Raw genomic sequence first — 25,943 nt, 5'->3', positions numbered from 1 at the left:
AATTTATCCTCTGGCCCTGCTAAGGCATAGCAACTTTCCGAACAGATTGAGCATGCGTGTGGGTTTCAGATCCCGTTGAAACATTGGCTTTGAGAATGACAGCTTTGCTGTCAGGACCAAAGTGTGACAAGAAGCCCTTGCAGCTTGCAGGTGGAAAGTTAGCAATGCTGCAATTCATATCCCCAGAGCTGCCAGCAGCCCCCCAGCTGTCCATAAACCATGTCCTGCTGTGCACACAACCCTAATTTCCTTTACCTTTTCACCTTAATCCAGAGAGATCCAATCTGTACCCCCATTACTTTTTCTAGTATTACCTCCCTAAGGGTCTTTGGGTGTCAAACACCAAACCATACAAAACACCATACTCCAAGTAGATGACCTGATAACAGCTTGGAGAGGATCACAGCCACAGTGCGATATCCAGATGTGTGCAACCAGTAAACGAAGTACTGTAACAGCAGTAACATTTGGATGGCATATGACTTTTTTAAGAAGGGGTTGCATCTTAGGAGTTCCTTACTCAAATTACCTCAAATTTGGCCTTTAATCCACACTTGGAGAGCAACTTTCAAGGGAATTGTGCTATTCAGATGAATTATTCGGGTACGTCCACATTGCACAATGCAATGTACTGCAGAGCTCCTCAGTCTAACACGGGATGAGCTGGCTCCCAAACCAAAGGCAGCACAGCTGCCCCAAACAGAACAGATGCTGCCAATATTCAAACTTATCTCTATACACACTGTGTCATTGACATGAAGGTTCAGCTGGACTTTGCTCGGGACCCAGCGAGGCACCATACCACCCTGTACAGGCATGCCTTCAAAATACAGACAATACTGTGAAATGGTATGCTAATCTCGTTTTCAGCTTGACTTCCTAAGGAAACTAAACTTCTGTAACACCAGTGTTTATGTCTGTCAATCCCACATCACTCTCAAAAGTTTTTGAACCTGTTGGCTTCCTTGCCAGTTAAATTGGGTTACTTTCAATGGAGTTAACGTGTAATGGCATTAGGTGGCTACATAAAAGGAAGGAAGCCCAAACGAACACTCCCAGTGAGGGAGGGGCTGCAGTGTGAACTCACCTCCAGTGCTGGAGAGCAGGGAGGGGGCATGGGAGAAAGACCCAGAAAACCAGCCTGCCCGTGCACAAGGATGGCTCGGGACGGAAAGTGTGAACGCCAGCCCGCGAGAGCAGAAGTGGGGACCTTTGAGCAAACAGTCCTCCCACACATTTTAACGTGTTTCGGCATCCATGCTGCAGCAGCTGGGCCCCCGCCCTGTGGGGACCTGCACTCGTGCACAAACCTCAAACAAAACAAACGAAATTCAGGGGTTGAAGAAGGAGGAATGCCAATTTTCTAAAACCGTGCATGCCTTGATTTAGAAGACAGGGTTTAGTCTGGATGATTTATGAGTGCCCAGGCCACTCCTCCCAGGCTGGGACAGGATTTCTGCACTGGAGCAGGAAAGGCTGGGTTCTCTCTGGCAGCTGCTTCAGGAAAAGTCCAGAGAAATTCCTACTGCCCATTTCCAACAGCCTCCTAGCAAGGGAGAGACCAGGGGCACGGAGAAGCAGGGATGGCCCGGCACAAGCCAGCACAGGTCTGGCGAGACTCCTTAGCCTGGCTTCGGCACCTCTCCCGTGGTGCGATTGCAGCTCAGTTCAGAGGCAGCTGTGAACAGGCGCCCTCAAGCTCCAGAAAGATGGATAGAGGAAAACAGAAGTGTAATTTATGCCACATCTTTTTATCTGCTCTTATCACCACCAGGATGCAAATCAGTCATAGCTTTAGTAAGTGATTACATAAGCATTAATTTTGTTCTTATTTCCCCAAAGAAATCAGCAAATTGTTAGAACAACTTGGACTCGCAGATTTATTTTCCAGGCATTATGGACCATTGGCAACTGGGGTGAAGTCATTTATCATTTTACAGTGAAGGTAATCTGGTTAACAAACCAAATTTCTTCCACAAGAAAGAGGCAACAGTAAGCGAATAGGCAATGACAATCAAAAGCCACAAGAGGGTTTGGAGGAGAAAGCAAATTTGGTTCAGCCTATTGTTTTTTATGCTGCATTCTCTAGAGCTGCCTGAAGATTTCTTTGTTCCCATCCAGAATATTCTGTTATACAAAGCATTGTTCAAAGACAGAGGGAGCGACTGCACATTCACAGGTAGAAAAGGTCTTGAGGGAGTCCAGTATACAAATGCCCAAACCCCTCAGTCCTCTGAGCTTTCAGTAGCCCCAGAAGACCCATCAGGGTGCACACCTCCCACTGACTGGTGCCTTGTGCGACTGATGCTGGATGATATGTGCATGACTCTTTCACTGAAAGGAAAAATAGGTTCGATGAGGAAGTTTGCTGCTGCGTCCATTTTCTGAGTGCAACACTAGGACAGAGGGAAGGAGCTCTTGGAGGGCATGTGAAAACCCCTTAGCACAGCTCAGAATGACTTGAAGTATGCCAGTGAAGTAGATCCGCGGGGCCTTTGGCCAGCCCTGTCTCCTCTCCTCCCCATTGCTAAGTGCCCTCCTGGGAAGAAGTAGCTCCTTGAATTTCTGTTTGAGCTGAGGCAGGACCTGCCTGATGCCTCTTCAAGCACTGGGCTTCTCCTGGCTGCAAACCTGGGACCCGTAGAAGGCCAACACTCGTAATGCCTGTCTTAAACCTGGGAGCAGGAACAGGGCTCATTCTGTAAATAAAGTGAAATTCTTTTACCTTCCCAAGGAATATTCTCAGCCATGAGCACTCTGGCTGGGGACAGGCTGATAAACATGAGGAATCTCAAACTGACAGTTTTATCATTTGTTTCTTGCAGGAGACAGCCTAACACACAGAGGGGATGAAAGACGGCACCTGAGCATAGGGCTGCCAAAGGTGTCCAGCACACAGCCCCTCGCCTGTAAGCACTAAGCAAATACAGACCCACACAAGCTCCTCCATCTCCTCTGCAAAATTCGTGACCCTTGGGCTGAATGATGCCACCTTGCAGTTCCCCCGTGGAGACAACCAGCTGCAACAGACCTGACGAGGTCACTGCACAGGACACCGCGGAGCGCACGGTAGCCCTGCTGCTGAAATACCCTTTACCACAGGGCCCGTGGCGAGGAGGGCAGCAGGCACCCAGCAGCCATCAGCTTCCCCTGCCTGTCCTCAGGGAGGTGTTGGTCCAGCGGGTTTCCCCAGGGGTGCCCAGCCCTTCCCAGCGGCTTCCCCCCATCTGCTCTTCAGGCTCCCAGCAATGCCCCTGCAACCACCTCACACCCCTCAGGCAAGGGTTCTCCAACTGGGGGCACTGGCAGAGAGCAAAACAGGATGGACTAAGCTAAAAAATAGCAGGAATGCATCTTTCCCCAAGTTTTATGCCTGGGGAGTGCCCAGGGAGAGTCAGGCATCTAAAAAACACAGCTAAACAACTAGCAAGAGTATGCCTTGCATCCTATCAGTCCCAGCAACCTTTTTTGACTTCTGGTCACCCTCTCCCTCCACACAAGGCTGTCCCCAGGCTTTCTCTTGAGGTGACACAATCATTACAATATAAAAGAAAAAAGAGGGCATAAAAAAAGCCCTTTCAAACCAAACAACTGGAGGAAAATGTGCTTCTCCGCTGTTCAGTGACCAAACAGAGCACTTGCTTAGAGCCAGAGAAACCACAGCCAGGTCCCTCCTCAGCTTGATGGGGTTCACCCCAAAAGCTCCCTGCAAAGCATCCTCCCACACCAATGTGTTCAGGAGAGCCGTGGCTTCCTCCCCCCACAGCCCTTCTGCTTTGGGTCAACCCCTATTTGCTGGATTAGAGAGAGAGAAAACATCATTCATACCCTTGCCATCTCCTCCTCCTTCAATGCTACCCCAAAAGAGCATCAAAAGAAGATGATGCAGACAATCATCAACACCTACACACACCTGCTAACCCCGTATCGCACAGCACCATGCTGCCTGCGCACCAGGTGCCTGTCCTCCCAGGTGCAGTTTCCAGCAGGAATGCCCTGAGCCCTCCCTTCTTTCGGGGTGCCACCAGCAAGTGCTGGGTGTCATGGGGGTGGCCGTGCTTTCCCCCATGCTCGCTGGGGGGGATCATCCCGTGGGTGCCAAGCCCCGGGGGAAGGGGTGTAGTGAAGTGGGCACCACACCGTCCGGGCTGAGGCAAAGCCACCCCACGGCAGAGGACAACCCAGTGCCAAGGAACAGGAAATGCTGGAAACCCCACATGCCCTGGGGCTCCAGGCAGCCCCCAAGCTTAGAGAAGCATTTGTGCATTGAAATGTCAGACCTGGGAGCCACCTATGGCAGCCAGCAGCTTCATCTTTCTTCAGATGAGATGACCATTCACTGCAGACTTATTGCAGACCGTGACATTTCTCACAAGCTGTCTCATGGCCATCAGCTGGAGGCAGCACCATTGCTGCTAGCCTGAGCTGCATGTGATCCATCTACAGGATTTCAGGTACTAAGCAGCTATAGATGAATACAGTAAGGAATATTTCTACACTGGTGAGGTGATGAGCGTAACAGTCCAGCTAACCCTTCTTCTCTTTCACTTGTAATTATTCTATACCCAAGAAGTTACTGCAACAGCCAAAACTGTATGCTGTGGCTCTAGAGTGATTTCTACATTAAATTAAGAGCCACAGTAGACCTCCTAGAGCATGCTTGGCCTCTGTCTGTGCTGAATGATTTCAGTCCCTTCTCTCCACTCACCTGAGGGGTTTAAATCCTGAGATATTTAAGGCCTAATACAGAAAAGCTCTTTGGCACGTGCTTACCCCTAACAGCACAAAAAGTTCTGCTGGAACCAGTAATAAGAGAAGCCAATATGAGTTTTATTTTATTTAGGAGATATCTAGTTGATGTAGTTGGAGAAAGCAACAGTTAAAAGAGCTATAAACTTTCACTCTATATATCTAGATTATATTACAGTAACATTCATATCTATGTAGTTCAGCAGCACCAGCCATTTTGCTGCACATGCCTGCAATTTGGAGGTTAGCTACATCTAGGATGCTTCGAGGGCAAGGAGGGATTTTTTAAAAATGCCTGAAGCAATTTCATTAGCATAAGGTAGTCTTTTCCACTTTATCATATGAACTGCGGTTGCTGTACAGTGAAGCAGCTCAAGAGCAGCTGCTTTTCATTGATAGGTGAATTATTTCCCTTAAATTATGAAGAGATGATGGACTATATATAACCACCCTTTAGATTATATTTTTAAAGAGCAGAAGCAAAATGTATTCTTAAATAACTGCTAACCTCCAGCCAACTGGATTTCTTTGCAATTTTGTACAAACGATGATTTGTTTCCAAGCTGAGATTTGATATACTGAGTTCCAGCCCCGAGCACAGTTCTGAAGCCAAGCTCAAACTTCCTGAAGATGAAAATTCATTATGAAACATAAACAAGTCTTTAACCATGACATGGAGAATAGGAACAAGAGGTGAAATCATTCTGCTGTGATAAGAATAATTTTTCTCTGCAGTTGAATCATTGTTCTAGACTGAGCATGTGAAAAGAATTAGGTCAGCCTTACCTTCCCTATCTTAGATTTGGACAAGTAATTAAAAGTTAACAGAAGGTAGACTAAAATTAGCTCAAAATGCCACAGCCATATGATAACCCAGAAATAAAAACCACAGGCCTGTCCATTGCGATTTAAACCTAAATCAGAATGGGACTAGACCTAAAATGATTCCCCTTGCATTAGCTGTGGGTCTGCCTGCTATGCTTGCCCACCTGCTGACTGCTTCTCCATTCTCTGGAGGAAGCCCTTCCCTGATTTCACCTCCTCCAGGATCACAGTTCCCAAATTTTACCCACAGGCTTTCACAGTCCTGCAAAGACTCAGCCCTCTGTCTGGCAAAGGCACTGACCCCATGGCTGCCACGCAGGTGCCAGACCAGACATACCCCGCCTTCCCAGCAACTCCGACCAGCGCTGCAGCTCCCAGTTCAGCACGCTGCTTCCGAGCTTTGCCCAAGGGACACACTCGCGCTATTCGTTTGGTGGCAAGAGAGTGAGTTGCCTCTTTGGGGCATGCAGAGATGTTAGTTGCAGGAGCCTGCCTCTCTCCACCAGGCACAGCCGAAGCCCATGCAGGTGCTACCAGCACCTTCCCACAGCCAGGCCACAAGTCTGCCTAGATACCTCCAGAGACAGGGAACGCTGCCTCCAACAGCTTTGACTGCAGGGCCAAGACAACTTCCTGTCTTTGACACAAGCAGCAGGACTCCATGAGTGCTGAGTTCCAGCTTTGCAGTAGTGATCAGGTGTCAACAGCTTTGCCTTTAAGGTACAGCCAGGAAGACTGAAAATGACTCTGCTGGCATGGGGGAGTAAGACTTTCTTTGGTGCATATGTGCCCACGGATGCTTACTTAGACCCTGACTGCAAGTTGGGACAAGTCACAAGCACAGGGTGGCCTGGAGAGGTGGCCTGCCACTGCCGTCAGCGGTGGGGATGGCACCCTGACCGAGTGTCCTGGGCCAGCACAGCCCCTGGCAGCAAAGGGGCTGCACCTCCAGGCACCGCTGCAGCCCGGCACTGCCCATCACCTGGTCCACTGGTACCAGGACACAAGCAAGGGTCAAGCTCCAGGAACATCTATTGCCTGCTTGCAGCCTGCTATGCCATTTACTGGTCAGCGGCCAGGCAGCCCCTTTCCCACCTACCTTGACATACTTCGGTGGCAAAAAACAGGGTCTAACATAGCTTTTGTCCCTAGCAGGGAAGTGAGCAGCAGTCAGGCAGGAAGGCACACATGCAGAGCAGACCAGAGCGTGCTGGCTGCCTGCACTCGCTCGTACCCACTCATCCTCCCACAGATGAGCAAGAATAGTACCTGATCACATTGCACATGTGGCTTGCCTTCCCCTGATAAACGCACTGCAACTTTCAGCACAAATAATGCTTCTAAACTCCTCTTCCAGTCCCACAAATGGCAGGCTCCTACATCCATGCATTTGTGAATGGTCGGTTCATTCCTCAAAGAGCCAACAGGACCGGTGCGTACCCAGCAGCGTTCATCTTCAGGGCTGTGAACGGGTAACTCAGCTGCTTTTTTGTTAGGTAGCTTAGAGTTAGGGGTGCCTGTGGGATATTAGAGCAACAGACAATAGGACACCCCCAGTTCTGCATCTCCCTTCTAACCTCAGTTCACCAGACCCCACATGAGATCCTCAGTCCATGCTGCATTGTCCTGCGGGGTCCTTTCTCTTCAGGGTCATGACTATACTTTGAAGGAGACACTTCTGGGTACGTGCAGCTCTGGTGATGTCAGTTCAGAAACGTTTGGAACTCTCTTAAGCTACAAGAAGAAACCCCACAGCAATCCTATGTTACATTTCTTACCCACAAGATAGAGCGCCTTCAGCTTCCCAGAAACCACAGTTCAGGTGTGCAGCTAATGCACTGCTTCCAGCACTGGAAAAAAACAGGACCAAGAAGATAAGTAAGTCTCTGGGAGACTTTACAGGCCCCCAGGGAGAGGATGGCCAGACATGCCCTCTGGAGCTGGAAGAGTCATGAATATCTGTTCAGGAGCTGAAGGACCCACGTAGCGCTCAGCAGTTGTGATCCGGGAGCCCATAGAACGTGTCACCATTTATCTGGATGGGAGAGGGATGGACACCTGCCTGAAAGTGTTGCAGAAATAGCCAGTCTTGCCTAATACTCTCCAGTTCATGCTCTCCTTATTTACCCTCCGTCCCTTCCCTTGTACTTCCCCTGTACATGCATGCTCCTCTTGCATGTCCTTAAGAGCCAATATTTTCTGTGCGCTGCAGAGCTGCAGTCCCGAAACATTCTCCAGCCCTGTGAAAAGGCTTCTCCTCGGGCATGGCAAGCAGTGCTCGGCAGGCCTCTGCAGCTGCACCAAGCCTGGTTGTGCTTGCGTCTTCCTCTTCAGCTCGCCTTTCTGGCAGCCAAACCATTTCACCCCCTTGCAGGCACACGGAGGCATGAAGACAGGGTGATCCAGACCCAGAGCTTCTGGCTGCTTCAGAGTAGCCGGCGTGCTGGCACCTCTGCAACACTCAGTCTGCTGAAGATTTCTTACACCGCTGCTGTAGAGGGTTTTGACCTTCCTTTTGTTCCATTTTGTTTCATTTATTTGCTCTTTTGCCCTGTGGTTAAATACTTTCCTTTCATGACTTGCTGCACTTTTTTAGTTCAAAACCTGAAAAGTGGTATGTTTGCCCCACTGAGGGAAAGCACGAAGCACTGGGATAATCTTGCCCACTTATTGCCCCAGTATATCTGAGGAGCATCAGCTACTTAAACACATCTGCAGCTTGCTGATTGTGTGAAAACCATGCAGCTTGGCCAAATATCCATTTTGCAGCTATGTATGCCTCCTGGGCAACAGCCCCTCCTGCTGATTTGCTAACTCTGAGCTCGTTGGTGGGAAAGCACAGGCACTATGAGGAGCTGCATGCTCTAGTCTGTGTCTTCTCCACGTTCAATGCAGAAATGGGGTTAGATCAGCACATTTGTCCAAGGATTTTCTGATCCTTCTTTAGTGCACAGTCTTCTCCTCCGTCTCTCTCACGGACCCAGCATGGCGCTGGCAGTGCAGAGGAACCAGGATCCCCAGCGTGGTCATCCTTGCTCTGTGGCAGAGCTGGGTCCTGCTCTGCCTGGCTTCTACGCAGGCCAGGCAAGCTAAGTTGATGGGCACCATCGTTGCACCCAATCTGCTGCAGTGCATGCAGCTGAGGTTCAACATGTATCTGTGAGTCTCACAGCAGGAGGCATGTTCAAACTCAGTACCTCTCCTTGTCTTGTGTAGTATGGGTGTCTGCATGCCGGTAAACGTCCATGCTACTGGGCTGATCACTCAGTGACTTTTTGGAAACCCCTTGTGGGTTAGCATCGGACAGAGGAGGCCCAGGTTTCCAGCTCAGCTTTAGTCCCACAGCATCTTGGTGTCCCACAACACCCTGACAGAGGACTGCCACGGGTTTGGAGTTCACAGACCACATGAATTCCTGGCATGAGTTTGCCTGGAAAAAGACAATGCTACCAATTTCTGTGTTAGCACTTCATTCATTTAAAATTTACAACACATCTTTGTGGAGGATCATGTTTGTTGATTATGTGTTTTACACCCGTGGAGATTTAGGGCCTTGCTTTTATTTACACAACAGCTGCTTGTGATAAACTAGGAAATGCTTGTATTATCTTGTGGGAGATGGAGCGTGATGAAGCATGTCTGATTCTGATGCTTACGTACTGTGGAGCAAAAATTGCTGCTAACAGAACCAAGCAGGAAAGGTACTACACAAGCCCAGATAAGGAACATCCATAATAGACACCAAGAAGCAGGATTATAGCCTTGAAGAGAAAACTCCTCCACCCCAAGCTCCCATGACATGGCTGGTTCACCAACAACGAGAAGAGAGGGATCAAAGGAAAGTGAAAAATATCACAGGCCTGCATGTGTGGAAAGGGAGAAGGACTAACTGCAGCGGGAGAGGCTGTCCAGAGGGTGCTTGCCAAAATGGGCAGGTCGGTGAAGGAGGACACGGCTCGCAGGAGCAGGGGCTGCAGGCTGCCAGGGCTGCTCCTCCTGGCTGGTGGTGGGGCTGGCCAGGAGCTACGGATATCTGAGGTGCTCCCGAGCCAGGCTCGGGAGCAGAGGCTACATTCGGGCCACTGGCTGAGGTGTCATGGGGCCATCGCATAAGCATCCAAGCCCCCAACCCAGGAATCTCTCCCACCTCCCAAGTCAGATAACCCTCAGCTGAGTAGTTTAAAGAGGCTTCTCTGTGACATTTACACGGGTGCTTCCAGGAGGTCCTCTTGAGGCTAGCAGTGCAAAGGGGCTGGTGTCCTGCATGCGCTGGCAGCAGATCGGAGCTGCTCAGTGCCCTCTGCCCCGCACTGCTCTTCGTTCCAACCAGCACGAGGGGATGACTGTCTCCGAGGCACTATCAGCGGTGTAAGCAATAGTTCAGGCTGTTTAAAAGGGCACTTTTCAGATTCCTTAGTGTGACTGAGCCCCTGGATATAGAAGAGCTGGGGTAAGCTTGGCTGCTCTCTGCTATGTGCCTGTGCAGATGAACAGACACATGCAAATACCTGCTGGGGTATTGCAAAGGCAGAAACCATTACCCAGAGCAGCACATCGTCTGCATGTGCCTCAGTTCCCAAAGCTTGTGCCCTGTTTTCAAGTCTGTGGAAATCATGGGGTAGGTTGGGAAGGGGAAGAGAAGGAAGTCTGCATGTGACGGGATACCTGGGGCATCCGTCTGGACCCCAAACGTGCAACATGCTCTCACATGCTGGTGTAAAGACCTAGAAATACATAATGCCCAGCAAATTTAGTAGGCAGCAACTTCCCACTTGGCAAGTGCTAGGTAATAGAGAAATTATGGTTAATGTATTCCCCTGTCAGATCCTCTACAAGTCATGGGGAAGGGGTCGGTAGAGGAGCTTGGGCTGTAAGAGGGAGGGTTTGGATGTCTCTGCTCTGCTGGGTCCTGAGATACAAGGAAAATCAGCCATGCTCCCCAAAAACTGACAGGTCTGACCCAGAGCCCGGTCCAACCCAGAGGTGCCCAGTGAGTGCTGCAGCCCCCGGTGGGGTCCTGCTGCCCAAAGCCAGAGCTCAGTCAGCATGCTCAGCCGGTGCCGGCACAGCATGGACACGGTGGCTACTTTTGCTGTTCGAAAGAGTGTGAGAAAAAGCCATCATTTGCAAATGGCCCCGTCACTTCTGCTGGCTGGCATGGGGGACAGTACTGAACAGCAGCACGGGTGCTCGCATAGGAAATACTGCTCATGGCACCTTGTCGCTGATGGGCTTTGGCCCGGGGTAGGGGGACCACAGCAAAGTCACCCCCACCAACCACAGTGGGAGAGGGGAGAGGAGCCAGGGCTGTCTAGAAGAGGCTAAAATGGAGGAGGAGACCAGCCGATGTGGCTAAACGGCTCCCATTTCTCACCCCACTCCTCATCACTTAGGGCTTCACTCTCAGTGGGAACTAAGCTAAAAGTCAGCCCACGCTGCCTCAGTGCCATGGTTCTCTACCTCTAACATCTACGTGGATATCCCTTTCTGAAATGCAAATCACGTGGCTCTTAAAGCAAGTTCTTTCATTTTCTTAAGTGCGTTTAGTGCATGACTCTTAAATCACAGACTTCTGCACTTGCAAATAACTTTCAACACAATTACTGTGTACAAATGAGGATAGAGTCTGCAAATGATCAATTACTTGATTGCAGCAAATCACACTGGTAGATGTCTGTGTAGTCTCACTTGAATCCACAAGGAGTTGCAGGTCCAATTATTGGACATATTAAAATTATAACATGCAAAACAGGAAGCAAAGTAAAGGATGCTTAAAAAATTGGAGACAGTATTTTGTGGGCAGTAAACCAAGTCTGCTATCCTCTTCACCCCTACCTGCAGGAACTATTACTATGGCTCATTAAGATACTGGCTAATACCTAGATTTCTTTGTCTTTGTACATTTTCCTCTGTAAGGGTGCAAACCAAAAATGTTGCATTGTTATATAAAATTAACTGTATTTTTTTTCTGGTTTTAATGCAATTGTGGTTGTCTCCGAAGAGGGTGATATTTATTAGACTACGACTATCTCTCAGCTAAAGCTCTTCCTTTGTACATGCTCCTTCAGCACATCGTATCCTCAAGTACTCACACAAACCCACAAGTTAAGGATGAAGCACTGCATGTCTCAACTTGTAGATACATACTTACCTTATGCATACTAGCACTGAACCAAAGAGCCCTTAAAAACTCTCTCAAGAAATGCCACTTTTTATTCATTGCTAGATCAATAATGTCTCAAGTGCAATCATTTTTCCCCCCAAAATTCTGTGTTTCTTTGATAAATACCTTTTGCTCAGTAGATTACTCTAACAGTGAATATGCAAGACACAAAGCACCATTTGCCGTGTCCTGAGCCCAAGCATGAGTGATGCTTCACAGTTACAGGCCTTACAGAATGATCTTTTTTGGAAGAACCTGGTTGCCTCAGTGCTGTGCCTCCTCAATTGTTTGTGCTGGAGTGTCTTGGCCGTATGAAGAGTTCTCTGCATCTTTTAAGAACCACAGTAGCACACAGGAGAATCAAATCCTCCGAGTGCAGAACGGCTTATGAAAGGATAGCAATTACTTCTTTCCAAAACATTTTTTTGGGGAAAAAAGCCAGAAGGTCAGAAGTTTACCTCTGAGTACAGCTTTTTGGCCAAGGACAGCGCAGATTCGACCCACAGGGATTATCACATTATGCAGCGTGTCGGTGCCAAGCCCAGGAACAATGCCACACAGTCTGACTCCTACCCGCGGTGCTGCAGGCGGAGCCGAGCCCTCCGCGTGGATGAAGAAAACAGCATGCTCAGGAACGCGCTGTTCAGCGTCACCCCCGCAGCAGGAGTTCACAGAGGCTTCAGAGGCTCTTAGACATAGCTATGAGGAGGTGTTTACCGAAATGAGGTGTAAGCATGTCGCTGAGACTCCTGTTCAGGTAGCGGCTCTCTGTAAACAGCTGCCCAGGAGAGACCTTGTCATACTGCAGCCATAATAACTAGCACACAGAAAGCCCCAAGTCCAGCCACAGAAACCTTTGTTTACTGATTGCAAAGAACAGGAGGGACACGCAGTCCCTCTGAACATCCCTCTCCCTTTGATCATCCTTTGAACAACCATGCCTCCTACAGTGCGAGGCAGAGGTGAGCAAATAACATTTCTTTCCCATCAGTTAAGCTAACCAAGGACCCTAAGCAGTGTAGCCAGCACGTGCTGCCTCAATTATAGCGAGCAAGCAAGCAGCCTCCCTGACTGCTTATCAACCCAGCTTCCCCAATGATGTTGCCCTCTCAAACGATTTTCTGCAAGGAATTCTTCTCCAGAAAACTTACCGTTAAAAGAAAAGACAGCATGTGGGTGTAAGCAATCATTTGGAAGGTATTTGTAACTCTCCTGCTAGAGGCTTTTGCTGTTGGACTCAAGACATTAAGCAATCCTAGCTCTAGAGATTGAGTAGAAAGGGGCTAAACCACAACAGATGGCAGTAACACACCTCTGCCAATGTTTAACGTTTTTGTAATGGGGGGAAGATGCGAGGTGGCAAAATGAGTTTGTAACACACTTGCCTTGGACTTCCATATGTGCCTAAGGATTTTCCTTGCTCTGGATAATGCAGCAACTCCCAAATGAACAGAGTTTCTGTTATACACAGAGGTGTTCACTCTCTCTCCCTCTCCCTCTCCCTCCATGTGCATGTGTTTGTTAAATATGCAGTCACATTGTCATATCATCACTTTCTGGTCCTCTGCTGTGACACTGCAGCTGGTACTCTGACCTCAGAAGACAGAAGCAACTTCCTCAGATGGTCTCATCTGCTCTGAGCACTGCTGTCCTTCATCCCAGGCTCTTGCACTTTGTCTAAACAGGCAAATGATCAACAGCTTGGCAGGTCAGTATTTTGATGAAATTATCTTCAGCCCTCTAAATCCTGATGCTTAATGACCATTCTCTGGCAATCTCTGTCTTCAGTGCAAAAGATACTGCATTTTTGTAACAGGATAGCTAACTCATCATAAAAGTGATCCATTAGCCATTTTCCTGTTATAGCTAGTCTGACAAAAACTAAGAGCATGCATGAATTTGCCACGAACTTTTACAGTAAGAACATGGTACAGAGCTGGAAAGGACAATACTCCCATTTTGAGCAGGAGTTTTAACTGGGTGATCTCCAGAGGTTCCTTCCAAGCAATATTTCTAAGCTCCTATGACTTCATGTGTATAGAAAAGTAAAAAGTACATGTACATTGTCTCTAGAAGTCTCTGCTAGTTATCTTGACATAAAACCCAAAACATTTATTTTCAGTGGCGATAAACTTGGGCAAGAATGATCAACCATGTTAAAAGAGTGGTGGCAGCAGCTGTTCTATTAACACAGCAAGATGGCGAATGAATAATTGTACCATCTTTGTAATACTGTTCTATCTATGGAGATATTTGATTGTTTTCTAATGACTTTTTAATCAGCTTATGTGAAATAAATTATAAGCAGGAAACCTCAATAGGAAACTCAGCAATAAAGCAGGAAGAGATGGCTGTCTGCATCTCGGTTTTGCAAAGGAATTTAGCTTGATTTATTGGACGTGATTTCCACTACCTCATGCCTTGCACAAGCATGTGCAAACTGGGGGAAAAGGAGGTGTAAAATCTGGCCATTCCCATTCGGAGCCACCCAGGGCTGAACACAGCATCCATCCACATCAGCTACGGGAAGGCACTTCTTCCCCAAAGCAGCATGTCTTCCCACACCTGCCCCATGCTGGACTGATGTGCAGGGCTGCTCTGTCTGGAGGGAAGGGCTGCCATACAAAGACAGTAGCCAAGGACACTTTTTCTGATTTCTCAAAAAAAGCACAGATAAATCATCTTAGACTGCTCTGGCATGAACTTATCCTTGTCTACAGTTGAAACTATTATTGGAGATTAAATATTGAGAAAATTCACAAATGAAGGAGCCTTGATAAGTGTAGGGATTTGGAAAATAATTTGCAAAAAAAAAATCATCCCAGGTACGCTTTATAAATCCCAGAACAACCAAAATACTTCCTATTGCTCCAATTCGACGTGGCATTAAGGGCCCATCTTACTGAAGGTCTGCCTGAAGGACGCAGTGTAACTGGAAAAAAGTTCTTTGCCACTCAAGAGAAGTAGAAGGTCTGTATTGAATTACTGGTTTTCCTAACTCCACCTCAAAGAATAACATTTACAATAAAGCACGTACAAAGAAACTTCATATAAATATAACACTAAAGACAATATTCAGTCAGTCATTGAGAAATGAACAAAGAATTTTCCACTCGTTATTGTAGCTGGTAAAGTTTTACATTCTGATTCTTATAAAAGGATTTATATAGTGCTGTAAATTTACAAAGCACTTTCCAAACATAGATAAGACATATTCCCTGTCAAAAATGTTGTGGAAGACAAATGCAAGAGGAGATGTAGGAGGAATCCTTAGAAAGAATTAGAGACTAACAGAGTCTTGAAAGTGTGTGTTAAATGGATATCAGTGCTCTGGAAAACACACAGCCTGATTCTTCAGCTTCTTGCATCAGCTCATACAGGTACAAATCAATTGCTTGAGGGACCTGATTTCTGCTCCACACCAATAGAAGCAGAAAGATCCTGCTTCTTTCATTCTGGTGCAAAAAAATTATTTTGAAATTAGCACAGGTAGAAATCTGACCACTAGATTTGAACTAGGGATTCAAAACTGGATATGTTCAAAACCAAACCAAAATCTTAAATACCCTGAACTGAAAACCAAAACCCAATTTTGTGATGAAGACCATTTCTAAAATGGGCTTTTCCAGAATTAAAAATCAAAACATCATTAAGAGATTGATTCTTGAGTCCAGTTTTGGATCCAGACTTCTGACTTAGACCAACTATGCTAGAGATTTAAGGATGCCTTCCATGCTGTCCCATGGCTGATGAGACTTGGGAGCTCAGGGCTGCTTGAAGTCACCGAGCTAGCACAGAACAGTTGCAGCATTCTGCAGAATTAACACTAGAAAAGTTTTTTAGAACAATTTTGTTCAAGCTGTATATTTTTTCTCTTCTTACTGGATTTTGCTGCCTTGTTCTTCTTTGAAAAGTTCTTCTTTGAAACGCTCCATTTAATTTTAGATGAGTCAATGAACCAGTAGAACTATTGCATGAAAGCTTGTTTAAAAGTCTCAGCTTTAAAATCTCTAAAATACTGCTGTTAAGCTCTGCGACTTATTCCCAGGGCCTGGGCTTGGGCCTTCAGCTGGGAAACCTTTTGTCCAACTCTGTTACTTTAAATATGAAACTCTGCTTGTGCAATCACAGTATACTCCAAGAACAGGGAAGGAAAAGAAAGTGGTTCAAGCAAACAAACAAACAAAGACTGAAAGAGAGATTAAGAGGGAAGGAGTGCCCTGAATATGTCTTTTCTGCATTCAAATCATGGTCTGAAAACCACACTTCAGTTTAAAGCAACCTTTGCACAGCTCTCACTTATTTGCAAACTGGCATCAGCAACTTATGCGAGGATCACATCGATTTTCTGGTGCATTAGTATTTCCTGAGACCCTGAAGTTTAAAATGCAAGTCCATGTGGTGGATAAAAAAATTGTAATAAACATTGTCAGAGCCCTTTGGATAGCTCACTTCCTTTATTAACCTTTCTGTCAGCAGGAGCCCTGGCCAGATTTCAGTAAAGGAAAAGATTCAGAATTTCTCATGGGAAAAATGTTGGCTTTTCTGACAATATTAAGAAAGAATATTAATATAATAACAATTCAGATCTTCATATTGGGGTCAAGCTCTTTTACAGCTCTGCAGTGATCTCCCCGCTCCTCAGACCCCACATTTTCAGTTGTGTGAAGCAAACACCTGTGTGGTTTTGGCGCTCTGCCCTGCTGAAGTGTGGAAAGTTGAAAGACCTCCAGGGCACAAAGCCATGGTCTCGTCCTTTCCTTATCCTGTGCCTCCTTCACACACAATACTTTTCCAGTTCTCCTAACATTACTGCCACTTCCCTGATCATCTTTTGAGTCTCCCAGCCAAGGAGGGTGACAGTGCTGCCACCTGCCTCTCCATCCACTGTGCCTACCAGAGCCCTTGTGCTACATCTCAGCTGCAGTCCCACCTCCTCAGCGGTGCCCAGAAGTGGATTCAGCATTCAGGGCTGGCTTTTAGGGAATTATCTCGCTCAGGTAGTCCAGGACAGACGATGGCATAGCTTGCTTCAGTCCAGTCAGCATGATTTTAGCCTGTGCCTTTCTTCTGAGCGCCTTTGGAGAAATGAGAGGAAAATGTTAGAAGGACAAGACACGCAGAGCAAGTAGATGATATGTACCTGGGGCTGAAATTTGGACATTCAAAGATGGAGGCTTTGAGGCAAATACTATTGATTGACTATTGATTGACTTTGAGGCAAATACTATTGATGGACTTTGAGGCAAATACTATTTGAGGCAAATACTAGTATTTGGAGGTAAATACTGGCTCACACAGAAAGGCAAGGGGAAATAGTCAGAGAGATAACACTCCAACAGAGCTGGAGTGGTGGGTATCAGGCTGTAAAACTGAAGTATCTGGTGAAACTAGTAGGTGGATTTGTTGGAAATAACTTTGTCAGCACTTCTAGTCCCCTATATCACCTGGAATCCTTCTGTAGTATAGTGATTTAACTGAAAATAGTCTCCAGTCTAGTAGTATTACATAACAAGTACAATTAGTATACATTCATTAGAATCATAGAAGCATAAAATCATAGAATCATAGAATCATAGAATCATAGAGTCATGGAATCATAGAACAGTTTGGGTTGGAAGGGACCATTAAAGGTCACCTAGTCCAACCCCCCTGCAATGAGCAGGGACATCTGCAACTACATCAGGTTGCTCAGAGCCCCGTCCAACCTGACCTTGAATGTTTCCAGGGATGGGGCATCTACCACTTCTCTGGGAAACCTGTTCCAGTGTTTCACCACCCTCACTGTAAAAAATTTCTTCCTTATATCTGGTCTGAATCTACCCTCTTGTAGTTTAAAGCCATTACCCCTTGTCCTGTTGCAACAGGCCCTACTAAAAACTTTGTCCCCATCTTTGTTATAAGCCCCCTTTAAGTACTGGAAGGCCACAATAAGGTGTCCCTGGAGCTTTCTCTTCTCCAGGCTGAACAACCCCAGCTCTCTCAGCCTTTCCTCATAGGAGAGGTGTTCCATCCCTCTGATCATTTTTGTGGCCCTCCTCTGGACCCGCTCCAACAGGTCCATGTGTTTCCTGTGCTGAGGGCTCCAGAGCTGGACACAGGACTCCAGGTGGGGTCTCACCAGAGCGGAGTAGAGGGGCAGAATCACCTCCCTCGACCTGCTGGCCACAAATTAACATTGAGGTATTTGTAGCCAAGACACCTGCTAATGTTAAAGGTAAAATTGGAGGAGAATTCAAAGACCAAGTTCGGGTTACAAGGTTGACTCATGGTCTATATGAGTGAGGCCAGTAATTAGCCAAACTTTAGCTCCTCTTGTTCAACCTTTTGGAGCTGCAAATGACACTTTTCGTAGTACTCTATAGCAAAACAGGAGCAACAAAAATAGTCTCAAAAACAAGACTTGCCACATTTTTTTATAAAATTCACCTAACATTCAAAATGCCTGGAGTGTTCCTAAGTGATCTGCCAGCCTTCACAATCAGGAGCTGCTGTGCAGAATCTAAGGCAGGTTTTCAAAGGCATTTTGGTGTCTGAAGATGCAGGGAGCATCTAGAAGGGATTACAAATGTGGCAGTACAAATTTGGACTGCAACTTAGGGTTAATGGCACCCATCTGCTAGGGTGCTTTCAAAATTCAGTGAAGACTTTTTCTGCATTTTAATACAAGGGAAATTTGAAAACCTGGACTTTTTACTGTCTGGTGAGATGCCTAGTTTAGCAGAGCCTGTGACCAGCGCCTATATATTCCTGGGGATCTGAGGTTGCAGACCCAAGCTCAGGCTGCACAAAATGGTCAAGGAACCTCCAAGGTGACTTAAAATTACCTTTGGTCCTGGCTTCCAGCTAGTATTCATTCCCCCTTGCTAATGAGTCTTGTAAATGAGTCCTGACTGTGCATGTAAGACATATGAACAACCTGTTTGTTCTACTGTATCTAGAATTAGGTCTTGATTTGATTATTACATGTTTATAACACTAAGAAGCAAAGAAAGTAATTGTTTTTCTGTAAATCCAGCAGTATAAAATAAAGTTTGTGTTTCTAAAACAAGTAATTTTAGAAATATTGAGAACCAAAAAACATGTATGGAAAAATCTTCCCAAAAGAACTGGCCTGTGTTTTTTTCTATGAACTATTTCTTTCACTGGGTTTTCCCAAGGCCTTTGTAAAGAAACCAGCTGTCACTTGCCCAAAGGTCTGGTATTCCCGGCAAGCTGGTTTTGTCTGGGCTTAGCTGACAAGGCTGCTGGAGACCATTTAATGGTCATCAGAGAGATTCAGGTTACTCTATGGTGCTGTTGAAGCTGAATGTGCTCCTTCAGGTTGATTTTGACCCTAGGCCGATTTTGAGAATCCTTCAAGTTTGATGAAAAGACACTTGTGCCTCTCTGGAAAGACTTTTTACAAAGCCCAAAGGAACCTCCAAAGCGGAGTCAGTTGGTGTTATTTATCCAGATCATTGTATGCAACCAGACTTTTTATTCATCCCTTTAGCCACAAAACCTTGATTTTTTCTAGGTCCTAGAGGGGAGAGATGTTTCTTACTCATTTCCTACAGCTTAGCCTGCAGAAGCACCATGCAGCAGGGCCTTTACATAGGTATTGCTGTTGAAGACAGGCCAAGAGTGATCACCATTTAAACACCAACATTGTTCTACTGGGGGGAAAAAAAAATGGAAAAACACTAAAAACAAAACCCCAGAAGCCTTCCACATTCATCTTTTGCCAAGTGCATACTAGTGCATCCATTTACAGTCATCCTGACTTACCTTTTAAAAGTATCTTTGCCTGTACCAGTGGTAGAGGAGATGTCACATCAAAAGAAGGCATAAATCTGCAGCCATCCTCACTGCAAACTTTGGTATCTCTAGTGACTATGTCCAGCATTGTTTCATTAATGAGTTACAATAAGTTACATATGTATCATACCTTTCCTCTGCATTTGCCCCTTTGGAGAGGAACCACCAACTAGGAAAGCAAGTCTTAAACTGGGGGCAGTAAATGTCGACTGCCTTGAGGAGAGCTCAAGACTGATTACATCAGTCTGGCTTTCGTCCCTGTCCCCATCTGCTAAAATCACATTACAAAATAGCTGCAATGCACAGAAATTTTTCTGCAATATTATTTTGTCCTTTAAGCTACAGACACTATTCTCAGAAGACCATAGCTGAGAATGGAAGAAGCAAAACCAGTTTTCATGGAAAGATACTCCTAAGCTTTGGAGCTCTTGAACCTGTGTGGAGACCTGGCTCTTATGAAGTCAGTCTCAGGATTTCACTGCAGGGTGTCTCAGATTTCTTTTCTCAGCTCTTTTCATTTCAAGATACTTAGCACTGGTCTAGTACATGCTAGGTACCTTACAGCTGTGCATGGGATCATGTAGTTAGGATAACACACCTGTGAGGCCAATGACCCATCACTACCTCACTACTGCATCCAGTAATTCAATTTGAAATGTATAAACAATTTTGGGAGCAGAATCAAATCCCAGTGTCTTCCCTCCCATCTGATAGCCATACCCTCCTCCCTTTGCACACCTCCCTACATCACTTGCCTATTGTTTTCTTCAATAAGTAGTTGCTGTAACTCTTTTTTATGAGAACATTCATCCTTTTGATGCAAGTTAGGCGTGCGCTGGGAACACCTTCGGGACTGAGCTCTCCTGTTTGCAAAGGCACCTAGTTCTTTGTTCGAGTAGGCTTGGGTATCAGTTCAGTTTTAATTTTCTCTGCACTGCCAAAGTTGGGGCACATTGGGAATGAAAAGAAGCAAAACATGAGGCGTCTAGGAAAGCTTCCATTAAAAAGTGAGATGACAGTAGAGTTCAGGTGAGCAGGGCATTTCAAAATGTTTTAGGATGATATATCTAAATTACGCTTAAATCCGAGATGAAGTGCGTAAGTCTATGCCTGTAGGTAGCTGTTAGGACCATGAGAAAATTTGTGGGTGTCGGCCTTGATGCATATGGATACTGGGCACCTCTGGGTTAGACAGCAACCTGATGAGCTTAGAGGATACTTTAAGAAGAAATTTCAGTGCCCAAAGAGACAGTTAGATATGAACTGACAAGTGAGGCTTTTTGTAGGTCTAAATATTTCCCTGTCTGCAGCTCAAAACACTTATGGCTTATTTATTACACAACTCACATTAAACACATTCTGCAGCAAACATTCAACATGCTCTGTTTTTCAGGACAGTGCTACCACAGTTGCATTGTTATTGGTTGCTTCAAAATAGTAGTAGTATACATTCACTTACATGTATGGAGATACAAACACACAAACATACCTGCACACATACACATACATGAGCACTGTCAGATTAAAAGAGTTGAAAATACTACCACATCATATTTTTCAGCCTACCTCTCACTAATAACTAGAAAAAAACAAGTTCTGGAATGCCAAAGAATCAAGTCAAATTAATGAGCCAAATTCTCAAGTAATGTAAGATGTCCGAGCTACTAGATGAAGGTTGGATCCATATATTTAAAATGAGGTAAAATTTCAGGGAAAATTTTGAGTATCATACTATTTTTTCTAGTTCAAAATAATTTTCCAAGTATGCAATTTCAGACATATTTCTCATCATGGGTAATTAACAGATTGTAAGCAGCATCTCATTTCTGTTCTTCTATTTTTCTGATCTTCACTATACTTGCATTATCTCTGCTTCTCCACCACTCCACCTGGCAGTCTTGGTCTACTGATAATTCCTGTTCTGGCTATCTGTGTTTACAATTGGGCAGTATTTAAAATCTCAAAGGTAAACTCATACCTGTTTCAATATGCTCTTCAGTATATTTCTATGCTGAATATGGCAATGTCTACACCAGCAGTACAGCCTGGCCTCTGATTCCCAAAAGCAACTTAAATTGCCCTGTGTCCTTATGCAAAATTTGCCAGTTCCCTGAAAACTTGAGAAAGACTCTTGTGCTCTCTGGGGATATGTGATCAAGATGAGTGTCCTGGTACTCCTAAATTCCTTTCCTTTCTTTCCTTGCTTTACAGAGAAAAGGGTAAAGTTATTTTCCTGCCCTGTTCTATTGACATTGTACACCTGCCTGCCGTCTTTGACCACCTAAAACGTTTTGCTGCAAGCTTAAAGGAGTGCAGAAAGCACCTGCATCCACTTTACTGTTATTTATCAAATTGCATAGCTGTGCTGTTGAAACATTTGGGATATTGTGGACCTCTATGTGTAATACTATGAGTAACACTGCTTCAGTTGAATAATTACATCATCAAAGACAAAAAGTATTTTGTATGACCCCTATTTTATTTGGGCCACAAATAAAGTCTTACACAAGTTATGATCACTATAAAATGGAAAAACCTAAACTTTAGAACAAGTCACAAAGCACACAGTGTTCCAAAGAATAAGCCAAAGTCCCAGTTACAACATGAAAGGAACACATAATTTGCCCATACAGAAAGGAACCCTTGTCCCCAAAATTTGTGTAGTACCACAAATACATGGGGAGCATCACATGGCCCAGATACAAAGTATATACTTCAGGCAACCAGTGAAAAACCAAGATGGCAAAAAATCAAGTACAGTTTCTGGCCACAGGAACTGTGAATTTTTCTAATTTCTTCTTTTACCCTTACAGAAACAGTTCTGGTTCCACATGCAGACTGTATTAACCATTCTCCTTGGGAACGCAAGCTTCACTGCCACCGCTTCTGAACAGCAGCTACAAATAGCTTCTTTGATACCTGATTATTTTGAGTTTTTCATTATATCAGAGAGTTTAGAAAAGGAAAAGAAGTATTGATTCAACTTTGGCCAGTCAGGGATTATAAGCTCTGTTCAATGTGACTCTTTACTATGGAGAGCAGGAATTGTTCACAAGTCCATACAGCCATTCAGAAAGAAATTTCTTTGGTGTGCCACCATCCCAGTTTATCAACATCTGACCAATAGGTCATTGGAGATCCACCTGCTCTGCTCTGAGGAGCAGAATATTGATTTACTGCTGATTTATATTGATTTATATTGATTAGCCTGGAGAAAAGGAGGCTGAGGGGAGACCTCATCGCTCTCTACAACTACCTGAAAGGAGGGTGTAGAGAGGTGGGGGTCGGTCTCTTCTCCCAGGTAACAAGTGATAGGACAAGAGGAAATGGCCTCAAGTTGCGCCAGGGGAGGTTTAGACTGGATATTAGGAAATTTTTCTTCACCGAGAGGGTTATCAAGCATTGGAACAGGCTGCCCAGGGAAGTGGTTGAGTCGCCATCCCTGGAGGTATTTAAAGGACGTTTGGATGAGGTACTTAGAGACATGGTGTAGTGGTGGTTTTTGGCAGTGTTAGGTTTATGGTTGGACTCGATGATCTTAAAGGTCTTTTCCAACCTATATGATTCTGTGATTCTGTGATTCTGTGATTTCTCCATGGACACCTGAGAAAAGGACACTTGAACAAGAGTGTGCACAACAGTGAGAGAAGTCACAGCTGCACAGGAGTTTCTTCATTTTTAGTGTCATGATCAACGTTCACCTGGTCAGATGAGAGCGCTGATCTTTCTTGTCCCCCCTCCTTTTGTCTTTCCAGCCACTCAGCTTCCCACTACCCTTTCTCCATTTCTGCTATGTAATATCAGGAGGATTTCCTGTTTACTCAAGATACACTGGAAATAACACAGAAAAAAACATGTGCTTTGGCCTGCCAACAGACCTGGTTGAGATTGAGCCTTTCAGCATCTCCAACACCTTCTCACGATGCAGTCCTCAGGCCCTCTAAGTGCCCCCTTCTCTGCACACTTCGTATTATCTTTTTCTAGTTCATAATAATGCCCAGTTTGCTAATCACGCCCCTCTCTCTCTGCTCCTTCCAACATATTATCTCACTCCTAGGTCTCCTCTTCCTTATGAAATTACTCCAGCATTACTAGGCACACAGGAAGCGCTGATGACTATTACTTGCAGTCACAGCTGATCTAGCTGTTCTTCCTCTGTAGCTGCAGCTTATAATGAACATATAAAGCAATTTCCAGCTGCTCTCCCCAGACAAAAAACAGAAAGCATTCGAAGAAAGGAGTCAGAGATGTGTCCTGCCAGCTCTCTGCAGACCACAAGTAAATGCTTTAAGAAGCAGAGTGGGACCAGGAGCCACAGCCTGAGCTTTAGCAGGACTCCATTACTTCTAATTACATACTGGGTTTTCCCCTTTCCTTCTGAGGGGACAGGATGACTAGAAGACAATCCTCATCACACCTTCTCTTTAGTCACACCTAGCCAAGTGCATGTATTTCATTCCTGGAAAATTTCCCCATAAGCCTCTTCTTCCAGCGTTTAAATATTTTTGTGGTTCTTTTAATAGTACAACAGGAAATACAACCAAAGTAGATGGAGTAAAGTTGAGCTGACTTCAAGAAGTCCAGATGTTTGGAAGGTATACAAACCTTTCAAAGTGATCAAAATCACTTTTTGGTCTATAAGTCAATCTGGAAAAACATGCCAAGAATATTAACAAAGCTAATTTTGATCGTTTTTCTGATTTTACCTCTCTTGGAAACATTAGAAAACCAGCCTTTGACATTTCCATTTGGAGTCCCACAAAAATCAAGGAAGTGGAAAGGCAGAGGAAACAATAAAAGTCAATGGTTGGTTTGTTTGAGGCTTGGGAAGAGACTCGCGGCAGTTTATATCTCTGTCCGTTTGCTCACCCCTAATTTAGGACTCCTGTCAAGCTCAAGTTTCTTTTAAAGCACAGGTCTTAGTCAGCTTCTCTGTGATATCTGCTGTGATAAGCAGTGGTCAGCTGAAACTTAATCTGGGCTTTTGAGCTCTTATTTGTCCCCTCAAGTCCTCTCGCTCCCAGGTGTGTCTATGGCCACCGTGAAGATCAGCTCCAGTCCTGCTTGGCGCCTCATGTAGCTGAGAGCAACACCTTCAACTCAGAGACACTGCTCAGCCCACGTGTCCAGAGTACTTCAAAAGCTTCCAGCTGGCTGCACCCAACCTGCCTAAGACACTGCCCATGTCATCCGGGCACTCACAGTATGACCGAGCTACGCCATTTGCCAGCTTCTCTCTTGAGAACAGCAATGTCCTTTTCTCCAGCATTGCCAAACGAAGCCACGTCCCACTTGCAGCACTCGTAACACTGCTGTAAAGATCATTCCCCAGTTGCTTGTTTATGTTAAGACACCTCCATGGGCTAGTCCTTGCCTGCCAAATCCAGGATAAGTGCCTCACCTCAGCTTTAAAGCCCCTTGTGCTCTACCCCAAGTCTCACTCACCTCTTGCTTGCTGACTCCTGTCTCCAGGAGGGCATTTTCAAACCAAAATTTTGCTCTTTCTTCCATATTTTCCTTTCTGCCAGACAACTTCCCTAAGTAAATACCCATGGCACTATCTCTTCATCTTTCTTTGAATCCTGCCTTGAAGTTCGACTTTGCTCTGAAACCCGCAAAAATCTTGGCACTGGCCAGAGTGCCTGTTTGCAGATACCACAGTCATTTTTGCTGCCCAAAGTACAGCAGAGGGAAAAGGAAGCAAACCCTTCTTTTGTGAGAGGCGGGGCTGGTGGGTGAGATCCTTGCACAGGCAAAACACAGGCTGCCTCTCCCCCACTTTCTCTCTTTGCCCAGGCCGGACAGCCCGGCAGCAGCATCTTTTGCAGAGCCCGTGAGGCACAGGGATGGTAGGAGGTGGCAGCAGGACAGCCTGCAAAGCCCGGACATGTCTTGCACAGCAGAGCCACAGCTCTGGACTCACCCCACGCTGTGGTCAAAACTCAGCAGTCATCCCAATCCCTTTGATGAGAACATCACATTTTCCACGAGCTCCTTCTTCTTTATCCCTGCCCGATTTTTCTACCCAGCTCTTAAGAACAGAGAGAAGTCAAAAATGCATCTCAGAGAGTTTTTTTATAATCTGATCTGAAGCCCAGTGGAATTTTTCTACTGATCTCAGATAGGATTTTTGCTGGGGATCACAAGTAATGTGCTGCCTCTTGAGATCCCATAAGGAGTTTTGCTCACAGCATGAACATAAATCACCATGAACATGGCTTCCACTGAGCTAGCACACATCTCATTCCTAGTGAGCGGTGCCTGTGTCAATTTGCCATTAAAAAAATCTGTAATTTGGGCAAATTTACATGCCAGGTGCAGGGCAGTCACACTTAGTATAGAAGTAGAGTATACAGTTTATTTTTATATAGCTATAGTTATAAATTTGTATATAACTATACATTTT

This window comes from Mycteria americana, chromosome Z (genome assembly GCF_035582795.1).
Source record: "Mycteria americana isolate JAX WOST 10 ecotype Jacksonville Zoo and Gardens chromosome Z, USCA_MyAme_1.0, whole genome shotgun sequence".
Lineage (NCBI taxonomy): Eukaryota > Metazoa > Chordata > Aves > Ciconiiformes > Ciconiidae > Mycteria > Mycteria americana.
This window is presented reverse-complemented; position numbering follows the sequence as displayed.